This window comes from Balaenoptera physalus (genome assembly GCF_965194825.1).
Source record: "Balaenoptera physalus genome assembly, chromosome: 1".
Taxonomy (NCBI): Eukaryota; Metazoa; Chordata; class Mammalia; order Artiodactyla; family Balaenopteridae; genus Balaenoptera; species Balaenoptera physalus.
The window spans coordinates 69863503-69879697 of record NC_138882.1 but is presented as its reverse complement, the minus strand read 5'-3'; positions in this window follow the sequence as shown (position 1 = coordinate 69879697).

The window sequence follows — 16195 nt, the reverse complement described above, 5'->3', positions numbered from 1 at the left end:
TCCTGAAAACGGCATTGTTCATTTTTTTCCAGAGGCTTGTATTCCATTTGGTACGTGTACCATTTCGTCTTTGTCCATTCATCTGTTTATGGACCTTTTTTTTGCTTCCATGTCTTGGCTATTTCAATATTGTTGCAGTGCACATTTGCCTGCCTCTGTCTTTCCGAATCCAGTTGTCTTAGGTTATAGGCCCAAAATGTGCCCTGCCGCATCATATGGTAGCTCAATGTTTACCTTTTCAAGCAGCTCGATTCATTTTGCGTTACTGCTGTTACCACTTTACATCCCACCAGCAGCTAGAAGGTACACAGTTCTCTAAAACCCCTTCAGCATTTATAGTTTGTAGACTTTTTGCTGATGGTCATGACTGGTGTGAGCTGTAACCTTTTTGGAGGTTGGATACGCATGTGGCTAATAATTCCTTATGCTGAGCTTTAGGCATGTCCTTTTTTTCTTTTCCTTTTTTTTTAAAGAGTGACTACAACTTCCCTCCTCTTATTGACTTCTTGAAAATTTCTCATGTGTTGAATTTTCTTGCCAATTCCATACCCCAGGGCATTTTTTGAGGGCCTGTGTCTTTTACAGCCCTGCAGTCCTTGTGACTATATAAGCAACCATTGGCACTGGGTTTAAAGCTACTGTTGTGGGAAGCAGCCACAAGGCGGCAGCATTATTAAGTTCTCAAGTCTTGTTACTAGGACAACACAGTCTTCCTGGAGGTAGTGTTCCGAGCTTGTAAATTAGAGTGCAATGTGCTGGGACAAGCCCCCAGAAGTTTATGTCTCCTAACTTATGTTTGTTTTTTAAATTTAATTTGTATTTTTTATCGGAGTAAATTTGATTAGAGTGTTGTGGTTTTCTGGCTGTACAGAATCTGCTCAATGATTCATACATATGTCTGTTCATCTTCGAACCTGTTAGCATGTATGTGATTACAGAATGTATATTTTAAAGGTATTGGTGATTATATAATTTATATATTTCATATGTTATATGTTTATATACATTTAACATACATTAGTATATGTATTTTAACCCCATAGTCCTAATTTACCCATCCTCCCACCTTTCATTTTGGCTAGCCATTAGTTTATTTGATAAGTCTGTGAGTGTCTTTTTCTGTGGAAATATGTTCATTGGTAGCAATCTTAGGATAACATGTATAAATGATGTCATAGGATATTTGTCATACCCTTTTGACTTACTTAACCTTATATGATTATTTCTAGGCTCAACTGTAGTCCTGAAAACGGCATTGTTCATTTTTTTCCCGAGGCTACTATTCCATTTGGTACGTATCCCACTTCGTCTTTGTCCATTCATCTGTTTATGGACCTTTTTTTTTGCTTCCATGTCTTGGCTATTTCAGTATTGTTGCAGTGCACATTTGCCTGCCTCTGTCTTTCCGATTCTGGTGGTCTTAGGTTATAGGCCCAAAAGGTGCCCTGCCGCATCGTATGGTAACTCAATTTTTACCTTTTCAAGCAGCTCCATTCAGTTTGCATTAGTGGTATTACTTCTTTACATCCCACCAGCAGCTAGAAGGTACACATTCCTCTAAAACCCCTTCAGCATTTATAGTTTGTAGACTTTTTGATGATGGTCATGAGTGGTGTTACCTGAAACCTTTTTGAATTTGAATTTGCATGTGGCTAATAATTCCTTATACTGAGCTTTAGGCATGTCATTTTTTTCTTTTCCTTTTGTTTTAAAGAGTGAGTACAACTTCCCTCCTCTTATTGACTTCTTGAAAAGTTTCTCATGTGTTGAATTTTTTTGCCTATTCCCTACCCCAGGGCATTTTTTGAAGGCAGGTGTCATTTAGAGCCCTTCAGTCCTTGTGACTATTAAGCAACCTTTGGCACTGGGTTTAAAGCTGCTGTTGTGGGAAACAGCCACAAGGCGGCAGCATTATTACGTTCTCAACTCTTCTTACTAGGGCAACAGAGTCTTCCTGGAGGTAGTTTTCCAAGGTTGTAAATTAGAGTGGAATGTGCTGGGACAAGCCCCCAGAAGTTTATGTCTCCTAACTTATGTTTGCTTTTTAAATTTAATTTCTATTTCTTATCGGAGTAAATTTGATTAGAGTGTTTTGATTGGCTGTACAGAATCTGCTCAATGATTCATACATATATCTGTTCATCTTCGGAACCTGTTATCAAGTATGTGATTACAGAATATATATTTTGAAGGTATTGGTGATTATATAATTCATATCGTTTATATGTTATATGTTTATATACATTTAACTTACATTAGTATATGTATGTTAACCCCATAGTCCTAACTTACCCATCCCCCCACCTTTCATTTTGGCTAACCATTAGTTTATTTGATAAGTCTGTGAGTGTCTTTTTCTGTGGAAATATGTTCATTGGTAGCAATCTTAAGAAAACTTGTATAAATGATATCATAGGATATTTGTCATACCCTTTTGACTTACTTAACCTTATATGATTTTTTCTAGGCTCAACTGTAGTCCTGAAAACAGCATTGTTCATTTTTCTCCCGAGGCTACTATTCCATTCTGTCCGTATACCACTTCTTCTTTGTCCATTCATCTGTTTATGGACCTTTTTTTTGCTTCCATATCTTGGCTATTTCAGTATTGTTGCAGTGCATATTTGCCTGCCTCTGTCTTTCCAATTTTGGTGGTCTTAGGTTATAGGCCCAAAAGGTGCCCTGCCGCATCATTTGGTAGCTCAATTTTTACCTTTTCAAGCAGCTCGATTCAATTTGCGTTAGTGCTGTTTCCACTTTACATCCCACCAGCAGCTAGAAGGTACACAGATCTCTAAAACCCCTTCAGCATTTATACTTTGTAGACATTTTGCTGATGGTAATGACTGGTGTGAGCTGAAACCTTTTTGAATTTGAATTTGTATGTGGCTAATAATTCCTTATACTAAGCTTTAGGCATGTCCTTTTTTTTCTTTTCCTTTTTTTTTTTTAAAGAGTGAGTACAACTCCCCTCCTCTTATTGACTTCTTGAAAAATTTCTCATGTGTTGGATTTTCTTGTCTATTCCCTACCCCAGGGCAATTTTTGAGGGCCTGTGTCATTTACAGCCCTGCAGTCCTTGTGACTATATAAGCAACCATTCTCAATGGGTTTAAACCTGCTGTTTTGGGAGACAGCCACAAGGCGGCAGCATTATTACGTTCTCAAGTCTTGTTACTAGGACAACAGAGTCTTCCTGGAGGTAGTGTTCCGAGCTTTTAAATTAGAGTGCAATGTGCTGGGACAAGCCCCCAGAAGTTTATGTCTCCTTACTTATGTTTGTTTTTTAAATTTAATTTGTCTTTCTTATCGGAGTAAATTTGATTAGAGTGTTTTGATTGTCTGGCTGTACAGAATCTGCTCAATGATTCACACATATGTCTGTTCATCTTTGGATCCTGTTACCATGTATGTGATTACAGAATGTATATTTTGAAGGTATTGGTGAATATATAATTCATATCATTTATATGTTATATGTTTATATACATTTAACTTACATTAGTATATGTATGTTAACCCCATAGTCCTAATTTACCCATCCTCCCACCTTTCATTTTGGCTAACCATTAGTTTATTTGATAAGTCTGTGAGTGTCTTTTTCTGTGGAAATATGTTCATTGGTAGCAATCTTAGGAAAACTTGTATAAATAATATCATAGGATATTTGTAATACCCTTTTGTCTTACTTAACCTTATATGATTATTTCTAGTCTCAACTCTAGTCCTGAAAACGGCATTGTTCATTTTTTTCCCGAGGCTACTCTTCCATTCTGTCCATATACCACTTCTTCTTTGTCCATTCACCTGTTTATGGACCTTTTTTTTGCTTCCATGTCTTTGCTATTTCAGTATTGTTGCAGTGCACATTTGCCTGCCTCTGTCTTTCCGATTCTGGTGGTCTTAGGTTATAGGCCCAAAAGGTGCCCTGCCGCATCATATGGTAGCTCAATTTTTACGTTTTCAAGCAGCTCGATTCAGTTTGTATTAGTGCTGTTACGACTTTATATCCCACCAGCAGCTAGAAGGTACACACTTCTCTAAAACCCCTTCAGCATTTATAGTTTGTAGACTTTTTGCTGATGGTCATGAATGGTGTGAGCTGAAACCTTTTTGGAGGTTGGATACGCATGTGGCTAATAATTCCTTATGCTGAGCTTTAGGCATGTCCTTTTTTTCTTTTCCTTTTTTTTTAAAGAGTGAGTTCAACTTCCGTACTCTTATTGACTTTTGAAAATTTCTCATGTGTTGAATTTTCTTGCCAATTCCCTACCCTAGGGCATTTTTTGAGGGCCTGTGTCTTTTACAGCCCTGCAGTCCTTGTGACTATATAAGCAACCATTGGCACTGGGTTTAAAGCTACTGTTGTGGGAAGCAGCCACAAGGCGGCAGCATTATTACGTTCTCAAGTCTTGTTACTAGGACAACACAGTCTTCCTGGAGGTAGTGTTCGGAGCTTGTAAATTAGAGTGCAATGTGCTGGGACAAGCCCCCAAAAGTTTATGTCTCCTAACTTATGTTTGTTTTTTAAATTTAATTTCTATTTCTTATCGGAGTAAATTTGATTAGAGTGTTTTGATTGTCTGGCTGTATAGAATCTGCTCAATGATTCATACATATGTCTGTTCATCTTCGGATCCTGTTACCATGTATGTGATTACAGAATGTATATTTTGAAGGTATTGGTGAATATATAATTCATATCATTTATATGTTATATGTTTATATACATTTAACATACATTAGTATATGTATGTTAACCCCATAGTCCTAATTTACCCATCCTCCCACCTTTCATTTTGGCTAACCATTAGTTTATATGATAAGTCTGTGAGTGTCTTTTTCTGTGGAAATATGTTCATTGGTAGCAATCTTAGGATAACATGTATAAATGATATCATAGGATATTTGTCATACCCTTTTGTCTTACTTAACCTTATATGATTATTTCTAGGCTCAACTCTAGTCGTGAAAACAGCATTGTTCATTTTTTTCCAGAGGCTACTATTCCATTTGGTACGTATACCATTTCGTCTTTGTTCATTCATCTGTTTATGGACCTTTTTTTGCTTCCATGTCTTGGCTATTTCAGTATTGTTGCAGTGCACATTTGCCTGCCTCTGTCTTTCCGATTCTGGTGGTCTTAGGTTATAGGCCCAAAAGGTGCCCTGCCGCATCGTATGGTAACTCAATTTTTACCTTTTCAAGCAGCTCCATTCAGTTTGCATTAGTGGTATTACTTCTTTACATCCCACCAGCAGCTAGAAGGTACACATTCCTCTAAAACCCCTTCAGCATTTATAGTTTGTAGACTTTTTGATGATGGTCATGAGTGGTGTTACCTGAAACCTTTTTGAATTTGAATTTGCATGTGGCTAATAATTCCTTATACTGAGCTTTAGGCATGTCATTTTTTTCTTTTCCTTTTGTTTTAAAGAGTGAGTACAACTTCCCTCCTCTTATTGACTTCTTGAAAAGTTTCTCATGTGTTGAATTTTTTTGCCTATTCCCTACCCCAGGGCATTTTTTGAAGGCAGGTGTCATTTAGAGCCCTTCAGTCCTTGTGACTATTAAGCAACCTTTGGCACTGGGTTTAAAGCTGCTGTTGTGGGAAACAGCCACAAGGCGGCAGCATTATTACATTCTGAACTCTTCTTACTAGGGCAACAGAGTCTTCCTGGAGGTAGTTTTCCAAGGTTGTAAATTAGAGTGGAATGTGCTGGGACAAGCCCCCAGAAGTTTATGTCTCCTAACTTATGTTTGCTTTTTAAATTTAATTTCTATTTCTTATCGGAGTAAATTTGATTAGAGTGTTTTGATTGGCTGTACAGAATCTGCTCAATGATTCATACATATATCTGTTCATCTTCGGAACCTGTTATCATGTATGTGATTACAGAATGTATATTTTAAAGGTTTGGTGATTATATATTTTATATAGTTCATATGTTATATGTTTATATACATTTAACATACATTAGTATATGTATGTTAACCCCATAGTCCTAATTTACCCATCCTCCCACCTTTCATTTTGGCTAACCATTAGTTTATTTGATAAGTCTGTGAGTGTCTTTTTTTGTGGAAATATGTTCATTGGTAGCAATCTTAGGATAACATGTATAAATGATATCATAGGATATTTGTCATACCCTTTTGACTAACTTACCCTTATATGATTATTTCTAGGCTCAACTGTAGTCATGAAAACGGCATTGTTCATTTTTTTCCCGAGGCTACTATTCCATTTGGTACGTATACCACTTCGTCTTTGTCCATTCATTTTTTTATGGAGCTTTTTTTTGCTTCTATGTCTTGGCTATTTCAATATTGTTGCAGTGCATATTTGCCTGCATCTGTCTTTCCGATTTTGGTGGTCTTATATTATAGGCCCAAAAGGTGCCCTGCCGCATCATACGGTAACTCAATTTTTACCTTTTCAAGTAGCTGCATTCAGTTTTCGTTAGTGCTCTTACCAGTTTACATCCCACCGGAACCTAGAAGGTACACAGTTCTCTAAAACCCGTTCAGCATTTATAGTTTGTAGATTTTTTGCTGATGGTCATGACTGGTGTGAGCTGAAACCTTATTGAATTTGAATTTGTATGTGCCTAATAATTTCCTTTACTGAGGTTTAGGCATGCCCTTTTTTTTCTTTTCCTTTCTTTTTTAGAGAGTGAGTACAACCTCCCTCCTCTTATTGACTTCTTGAAAAATTTCTCATGTGTTGAATTTTCTTGCCTATTCCCTACCCCAAGGCATTTTTTGAGGGCCTGTATCATTTACAGCCCTGCAGTCCTTGTGACAATATAAGCAACCATTTGCACTGGGTTTAAAGCTGCTGTTGTGGGAAATAGCCACAAGGCAGCAGTATTATTAGGTTCTCAACTCTTGTTAATAGGGCAGCAGAGTCTTCCTGGAGGTAGTGTTCCGAGGTTGTAAATTAGAGTGGAATGTGCTGGGACAAGCCCCCAGAAGTTTATGTCTCCTTACTTATGTTTGTTTTTTAAATTTAACTTCTACTTTTTATCGGAGTAAATTTGATTAGAGTGTTTTGATTGTCTGGCTGTACAGAATCTGCTCAATGATTCATACATATGTCTGTTCATCTGCGGATCCTGTTACCATGTATGTGATTACAGAATGTATATTTTGAAGGGATTGGTGATTATATAATTCATATCATTTATATGTTATATGTTTATATACATTTAACTTACATTAGTATATGTATGTTAACCCCATAGTCCTAATTTACCCATCCTCCCACCTTTCATTTTGGCTAACCGTTAGTATTTTTGATAAGTCTGTGACTGTCTTTTTCTGTGGAAATATGTTCATTGGTAGTAATCTTAGGAAAACATGTATAAATGATTTCATAGGATATTTGTCACACCCTTTTGACTTACTTAACCTTATATGACTATTTCTAGTCTCAACTGTAGTTCTGAAAACGGCATTGTTCATTTTTTTCCCGAGGCTACTCTTCCATTCTGTCCATATACCACTTCTTCTTTGTCCATTCACCTGTTTATGGACCATTTTTTGCTTCCATGTCTTGGGTATTTCAGTATTGTTGCAGTGCACATTTGCCTGCCTCTGTATTTCCGATTTTGGTGGTCTTAGGTTATAGGCCCAAAAGGTGCCCTGCCGCATCATATGGTAACTCAATTTTTACCTTTTCAAGCAGCTCCATTCAGTATGCGTTAGTGCTGTTACCACTTTACATCCCACCAGCAGCTAGAATGTACACAATTCTCTAAAACCCCTTCAGCATTTATAGTTTGTAGACTTTTTGCTGATGGTCATGACTGGTGTCACCTGAAACCTTTTTCAATTTGAATTTGCATGTGGCTAATAATTCCTTATACTAAGCTTTAGGCATGTACTTTTTTTTCTTTTCCTTTTTTTTTTTAAAGAGTGAGTACAACTCCCCTCCTCTTATTGACTTCTTGAAAAATTTCTCATGTGTTGGATTTTCTTGCCTAGTCCCTACCCCAGGGCAATTTTTGAGGGCCTGTGTCATTTACAGCCCTGCAGTCCTTGGGACTATATAAGCAACCATTGTCACTGGGTTTAAAGCTGCTGTTTTGGGAGACAGCCACAAGGCGGCAGCATTATTACGTTCTCAAGTCTTGTTACTAGGACAACAGAGTCTTCCTGGAGGTAGTGTTCCGAGCTTGTAAATTAGAGTGCAATGTGCTGGGACAAGCCCCCAGAAGTTTATGTCTCCTTACTTATGTTTGTTTTTTAAATTTAATTTGTATTTTTTATCGGAGTAAATTTGATTAGAGTGTTTTGATTGTCTGGCTGTACAGAATCTGTTCAATGATTCACACATATGTCTGTTCGTCTTCGGATCCTGTTACCATGTATGTGATTACAGAATGTATATTTTGAAGGTATTGGTGATTATATAATTCATATCATTTATATGTTATATGTTTATATACATTTAACTTATATTAGTATATGTATGTTAACCCCATAGTCCTATTTTACCCATCCCCCCACCTTTCATTTTGGCTAACCATTAGTTTATTTGATAAGTCTGTGAGTGTCTTTTTCTGTGGAAATATGTTCATTGGTAGCAATCTTAGGATAACATGTATAAATGATATCATAGGATATTTGTCATACCCTTTTGACTTACTTAACCTTATATGATTATTTCTAGGCTCAACTCTAGTCCTGAAAACGGCATTGTTCATTTTTTTCCAGAGGCTACTATTCCATTTGGTACGTATACCATTTCGTCTTTGTCCATTCATCTGTTTATGGACCTTTTTTTGCTTCCATGTCTTGGCTATTTCAGTATTGTTGCAGTGCACAATTGCCTGCCTCTGTCTTTCCGATTCTGGTGGTCTTAGGTTATAGGCCCAAAAGGTGCCCTGCCGCATCGTATGGTAACTCAATTTTTACCTTTTCAAGCAGCTCCATTCAGTTTGCATTAGTGGTATTACTTCTTTACATCCCACCAGCAGCTAGAAGGTACACATTCCTCTAAAACCCCTTCAGCATTTATAGTTTGTAGACTTTTTGATGATGGTCATGACTGGTGTTACCTGAAACCTTTTTGAATTTGAATTTGCATGTGGCTAATAATTCCTTATACTGAGCTTTAGGCATGTCATTTTTTTCTTTTCCTTTTGTTTTAAAGAGTGAGTACAACGTCCCTCCTCTTATTGACTTCTTGAAAAGTTTCTCATGTGTTGAATTTTTTTGCCTATTCCCTACCCCAGGGCATTTTTTGAAGGCAGGTGTCATTTAGAGCCCTTCAGTCCTTGTGACTATTAAGCAACCTTTGGCACTGGGTTTAAAGCTGCTGTTGTGGGAAACAGCCACAAGGCGGCAGCATTATTACGTTCTCACCTCTTCTTACTAGGGCAACAGAGTCTTCCTGGAGGTAGTTTTCCAAGGTTGTAAATTAGAGTGGAATGTGCTGGGACAAGCCCCCAGAAGTTTATGTCTCCTAACTTATGTTTGCTTTTTAAATTTAATTTCTATTTCTTATCAGAGTAAATTTGATTAGAGTGTTTTTATTGTTTGACTGTACAGAATCTGCTCAATGATTCATACATATATCTGTTCATCTTCGGAACCTGTTAGCATGTATGTGATTACAGAATGTATATTTTAAAGGTATTGGTGATTATATTATTTATATAGTTTATATATTATATGTTTATATACATTTAACATACATTAGTATATGTATGTTAACCCCATTGTCCTAATTTACCCATCCTCCCACCTTTCATTTTGGCTAACCATTAGTTTATTTGATAAGTCTGTGAGTGTCTTTTTCTGTGGAAATATGTTCATTGGTAGCAATCTTAGGATAACATGTATTAATGATATCATAGGATATTTGTCATACCCTTTTGACTTACTTAACCTTATATGATTATTTCTAGGCTCAACTCTAGTCCTGAAAACGGCATTGTTCATTTTTTTCCAGAGGCTTCTATTCCATTTGGTACGTGTACCATTTCGTCTTTGTCCATTCATCTGTTTATGGACCTTTTTTTTGCTTCCATGTCTTGGGTATTTCAATATTGTTGCAGTGCACATTTGCCTGCCTCTGTCTTTCCGAATCCAGTTGTCTTAGGTTATAGGCCCAAAATGTGCCCTGCCGCATCATATGGTAGCTCAATGTTTACCTTTTCAAGCAGCTCGATTCAGTTTGCGTTACTGCTGTTACCACTTTACATCCCCCCAGCAGCTAGAAGGTACACAGTTCTCTAAAACCCCTTCAGCATTTATAGTTTGTAGACTTTTTGCTGATGGTCATGACTGGTGTGAGCTGAAACCTTTTTGGAGGTTGGATACGCATGTGGCTAATAATTCCTTATGCTGAGCTTTAGGCATGTCCTTTTTTTCTTTTCCTTTTTTTTTAAAGAGTGACTACAACTTCCCTCCTCTTATTGACTTCTTGAAAATTTCTCATGTGTTGAATTTTCTTGCCAATTCCATACCCCAGGGAATTTTTTGAGGGCCTGTGTCTTTTACAGCCCTGCAGTCCTTGTGACTATATAAGCAACCATTGGCACTGGGTTTAAAGCTACTGTTGTGGGAAGCAGCCACAAGGCGGCAGCATTATTACGTTCTCAAGTCTTGTTACTAGGACAACAGAGTCTTCCTGGAGGTAGTGTTCCGAGCTTGTAAATTAGAGTGCAATGTGCTGGGACAAGCCCCCAGAAGTTTATGTCTCCTAACTTATGTTTGTTTTTTAAATTTAATTTCTATTTCTTATCGGAGTAAATTTGATTAGAGTGTTGTGGTTTTCTGGCTGTACAGAATCTGCTCAATGATTCATACATATGTCTGTTCATCTTCGAACCTGTTAGCATGTATGTGATTACAGAATGTATATTTTAAATGTATTGGTGATTATATAATTTATATAGTTCATATGTTATATGTTTATATACATTTAACATACATTAGTATATGTATGTTAACCCCATAGTCCTAATTTACCCATCCTCCCACCTTTCATTTTGGCTAGCCATTAGTTTATTTGATAAGTCTGTGAGTGTCTTTTTCTGTGGAAATATGTTCATTGATAGCAATCTTAGGATAACATGTATAAATGATGTCATAGGATATTTGTCATACCCTTTTGACTTACTTAACCTTATATGATTATTTCTAGGCTCAACTGTAGTCCTGAAAACGGCATTGTTCATTTTTTTCCCGAGTCTACTATTCCATTTGGTACGTATCCCACTTCGTCTTTCTCCATTCATCTGTTTATGGACCTTTTTTTTTGCTTCCATGTCTTGGCTATTTCAATATTGTTGCAATGCACATTTGCCTGCCTCTCTCTTTCCGAATCTGGTGGTCTTAGGTTATAGGCCCAAAAGGTGCCCTGCCGCACCATATGGTAACTCAATTTTTACCTTTTCAAGCAGCTCGATTCAGTTTGCGTTACTGCTGTTACCACTTTACATCCCACCAGCAGCTAGAAGGTACACACTTCTCTAAAACCCCTTCAGCATTTATTGTTTGTAGACTTTTTGCTGATGGTCATGACTGGAGTGAGCTGAAACCTTTTTGAATTTGAATTTGCATGTGGCTAATAATTCCTTATACTGAGCTTTAGGCATGTCCTTTTTTTCTTTTCCTTTTTTTTTTAAAGAGTGAGTACAACTTCCCTCCTCTTATTGACTTCTTGGAAATTTCTCATGTGTTGAATGTTCTTGCCAATTCCCTACCCCAGGGCATATTTTGAGGGCTTGTGTCATTTACAGCCCTGCAGTCCTTGTGACTATATAAGCAATCATTGGCACTGGGTTTAAAGTGCTGTTGTGGGAAGCAGCCACAAGGCGGCAGCATTATTGCGTTCTCAAGTCTTGTTACTAGGAGAACAGAGTCTTCCTGGAGGTAGTGTTCTGAGCTTGTAAATTAGAGTGCAATATGCTGGGACAAGCCCCCAGAAGTTTATGTCTCCTAACTTATGTTTTTTTTTTAAATTTAATTTCTATTTCTTATCGGAGTAAATTTGATTAGAGTGTTGTGGTTTTCTGGCTGTACAGAATCTGCTCAATGATTCATACATATGTCTGTTCATCTTCGAACCTGTTAGCATGTATGTGATTACAGAATGTATATTTTAAAGGTATTGGTGATTATATAATTTATATATTTCATATGTTATATGTTTATATACATTTAACATACATTAGTATATGTATTTTAACCCCATAGTCCTAATTTACCCATCCTCCCACCTTTCATTTTGGCTAGCCATTAGTTTATTTGATAAGTCTGTGAGTGTCTTTTTCTGTGGAAATATGTTCATTGGTAGCAATCTTAGGATAACATGTATAAATGATGTCCTAGGATATTTGTCATACCCTTTTGACTTACTTAACCTTATATGATTATTTCTAGGCTCAACTGTAGTCCTGAAAACGGCATTGTTCATTTTTTTCCCGAGGCTACTATTCCATTTGGTACGTATCCCACTTCGTCTTTGTCCATTCATCTGTTTATGGACCTTTTTTTTGCTTCCATGTCTTGGCTATTTCAATATTGTTGCAATGCACATTTGCCTGCCTCTCTCTTTCCGAATCTGGTGGTCGTAGGTTATAGGCCCAAAAGGTGCCCTGCCGCATCATATGGTAGCTCAATTTTTACCTTTTCAAGCAGCTCCATTCAGTTTGCGTTAGTGCTGTTGCCACTTTACATCCCACCAGCAGCTAGAAGGTACACAGATCTCTAAAACCCCTTCAGCATTTATAGTTTGTAGACATTTTGCTGATGGTAATGACTGGTGTGAGCTGAAACCTTTTTGAATTTGAATTTGTATGTGGCTAATAATTCCTTATACTGAGCTTTAGGCATGTCCTTTTTTTTCTTTTCCTTTTTTTTTTTAAAGAGTGAGTACAACTCCCCTCCTCTTATTGACTTCTTGAAAAATTTCTCATGTGTTGGATTTTCTTGCCTATTCCCTACCCCAGGGCAATTTTTGAGGGCCTGTGTCATTTACAGCCCTGCAGTCCTTGTGACTATATAAGCAACCATTGTCACTGGGTTTAAAGCTGCTGTTTTGGGAGACAGCCACAAGGCGGCAGCATTATTACGTTCTCAAGTCTTGTTACTAGGACAACAGAGTCTTCCTGGAGGTAGTGTTCCGAGCTTGTAAATTAGAGTGCAATGTGCTGGGACAAGCCCCCAGACGTTTATGTCTCCTTACTTATGTTTGTTTTTTAAATTTAATTTGTCTTTCTTATCGGAGTAAATTTGATTAGAGTGTTTTGATTGTCTGGCTGTACAGAATCTGCTCAATGATTCACACATATGTCTGTTCATCTTCGGATCCTGTTACCATGTATGTGATTACAGAATGTATATTTTGAAGGTATTGGTGAATATATAATTCATATCATTTATATGTTATATGTTTATATACATTTAACTTACATTAGTATATGTATGTTAACCCCATAGTCCTAATTTACCCATCCTCCCACCTTTCATTTTGGCTAACCATTAGTTTATTTGATAAGTCTGTGAGTGTCTTTTTCTGTGGAAATATGTTCATTGGTAGCAATCTTAGGATAACATGTATAAATGATGTCATAGGATATTTGTCATACCCTTTTGACTTACTTAACCTTATATGATTATTTCTAGGCTCAACTGTAGTCCTGAAAACGGCATTGTTCATTTTTTTCCCGAGGCTACTATTCCATTTGGTACGTATCCCACTTCGTCTTTGTCCATTCATCTGTTTATGGACCTTTTTTTTTGCTTCCATGTCTTTGCTATTTCAGTATTGTTGCAGTGCACATTTGCCTGCCTCTGTCTTTCCGATTCTGGTGGTCTTAGGTTATAGGCCCAAAAGGTGCCCTGCCGCATCATATGGTAGCTCAATTTTTACGTTTTCAAGCAGCTCGATTCAGTTTGCATTAGTGCTGTTACGACTTTATATCCCACCAGCAGCTAGAAGGTACACACTTCTCTAAAACCCCTTCAGCATTTATAGTTTGTAGACTTTTTGCTGATGGTCATGACTGGTGTGAGCTGAAACCTTTTTGGAGGTTGGATACGCATGTGGCTAATAATTCCTTATGCTGAGCTTTAGGCATGTCCTATTTTTTCTTTTCCTTTTTTTTAAAAAGAGTGAGTACAACTTCCCTCCTCTTATTGATTTCTTGAAAAGTTTCTTATGTGTTGAATTTTCTTGCCTATTCCCTACCCCAGGGCATTTTTTGAGTGCCTGTGTCATTTACAACCGTGCAGTCCTTGTGACTATATAAGCAACCATTGGCACTGGGTTTAAAGGTGCTGTTTTTGGAGACAGCCACAAGGCGGCAGCATTATTACGTTCTCAAGTCTTGTTACTAGGACAACAGAGTCTTCCTGGAGGTAGTGTTCCGAGCTTGTAAATTAGAGTGCAATGTGCTGGGACAAGCCCCCAGAAGTTTATGTCTCCTTACTTATGTTTGTTTTTTAAATTTAATTTGTATTTTTTATCGGAGTAAATTTGATTAGAGTGTTTTGATTGTCTGGCTGTACAGAATCTGTTCAATGATTCATACATATATCTGTTCATCTTCGGAACCTGTTAGCATGTATGTGATTACAGAATGTATATTTTGAAGGTATTGGTGATTATATAATTCATATCATTTATATGTTATATGTTTATATACATTTAACTTATATTAGTATATGTATGTTAACCCCATAGTCCTAATTTACCCATCCCCCCACCTTTCATTTTGGCTAACCATTAGTTTATTTGATAAGTCTGTGAGTGTCTTTTTCTGTGGAAATATTTTCATTGGTAGCAATCTTAGGATAACATGTATAAATGATATCATAGGATATTTGTCATACCCTTTTGACTTACTTAACCTTATATGATTATTTCTAGGCTCAACTCTAGTCCTGAAAACGGCATTGTTCATTTTTTTCCAGAGGCTACTATTCCATTTGGTACGTATACCATTTCGTCTTTGTCCATTCATCTGTTTATGGACCTTTTTTTTGCTTCCATGCCTTGGCTATTTCAATATTGTTGCAGCGCACATTTGCCTGCCTCTGTCTTTCCGAATCCGGTGGTCTTAGGTTATAGGCCCAAAAGGTGCCCTGCCGCATCATATGGTAGCTCAATGTTTACCTTTTCAAGCAGCTCGATTCAGTTTGCGTTACTGCTGTTACCACTTTACATCCAAACAGCAGCTAGAAGGTACACAGTTCTCTAAAACCCCTTCAGCATTTATAGTTTGTAGACTTTTTGCTGATGGTCATGACTGGTGTGAGCTGAAACCTTTTTGGAGGTTGGATACGCATGTGGCTAATAATTCCTTATGCTGAGCTTTAGGCATGTCCTTTTTTTCTTTTCCTTTTTTTTTAAAGAGTGAGTACAACTTCCGTACTCTTATTGACTTCTTGAAAATTTCTCATGTGTTGAATTTTCTTGCCAATTCCCTACCCCAGGGCATTTTTTGAGGGCCTGTGTCTTTTACAACCCTGCAGTCCTTGTGACTATATAAGCAACCATTGGCACTGGGTTTAAAGCTACTGTTGTGGGAAGCAGCCACAAGGCGGCAGCATTATTACGTTCTCAAGTCTTGTTACTAGGACAACACAGTCTTCCTGGAGGTAGTGTTCCGAGCCTGTAAATTAGAGTGCAATGTCCTGGGACAAGCCCCCAGAAGTTTATGTCTCCTAACTTATGTTTGTTTTTTAAATTTAATTTCTATTTCTTATCGGAGTAAATTTGATTAGAGTGTTGTGGTTTTCTGGCTGTACAGAATCTGCTCAATGATTCATACATATGTCTGTTCATCTTCGAACCTGTTAGCATGTCTGTGATTACAGAATGTATATTGTAAAGGTATTGGTGATTATATAATTTATATAGTTCATATGTTATATGTTTATATACATTTAACATACATTAGTATATGTATGTTAACCCCATAGTCCTAATTTACCCATCCTCCCACCTTTCATTTTGGCTAGCCATTAGTTTATTTGATAAGTCTGTGAGTGTCTTTTTCTGTGGAAATATGTTCATTGGTAGCAATCTTAGGATAACATGTATAAATGATGTCATAGGATATTTGTCATACCCTTTTGACTTACTTAACCTTATATGATTATTTCTAGGCTCAACTGTAGTCCTGAAAACGGCATTGTTCATTTTTTTCCCGAGGCTACTATTCCATTTGGT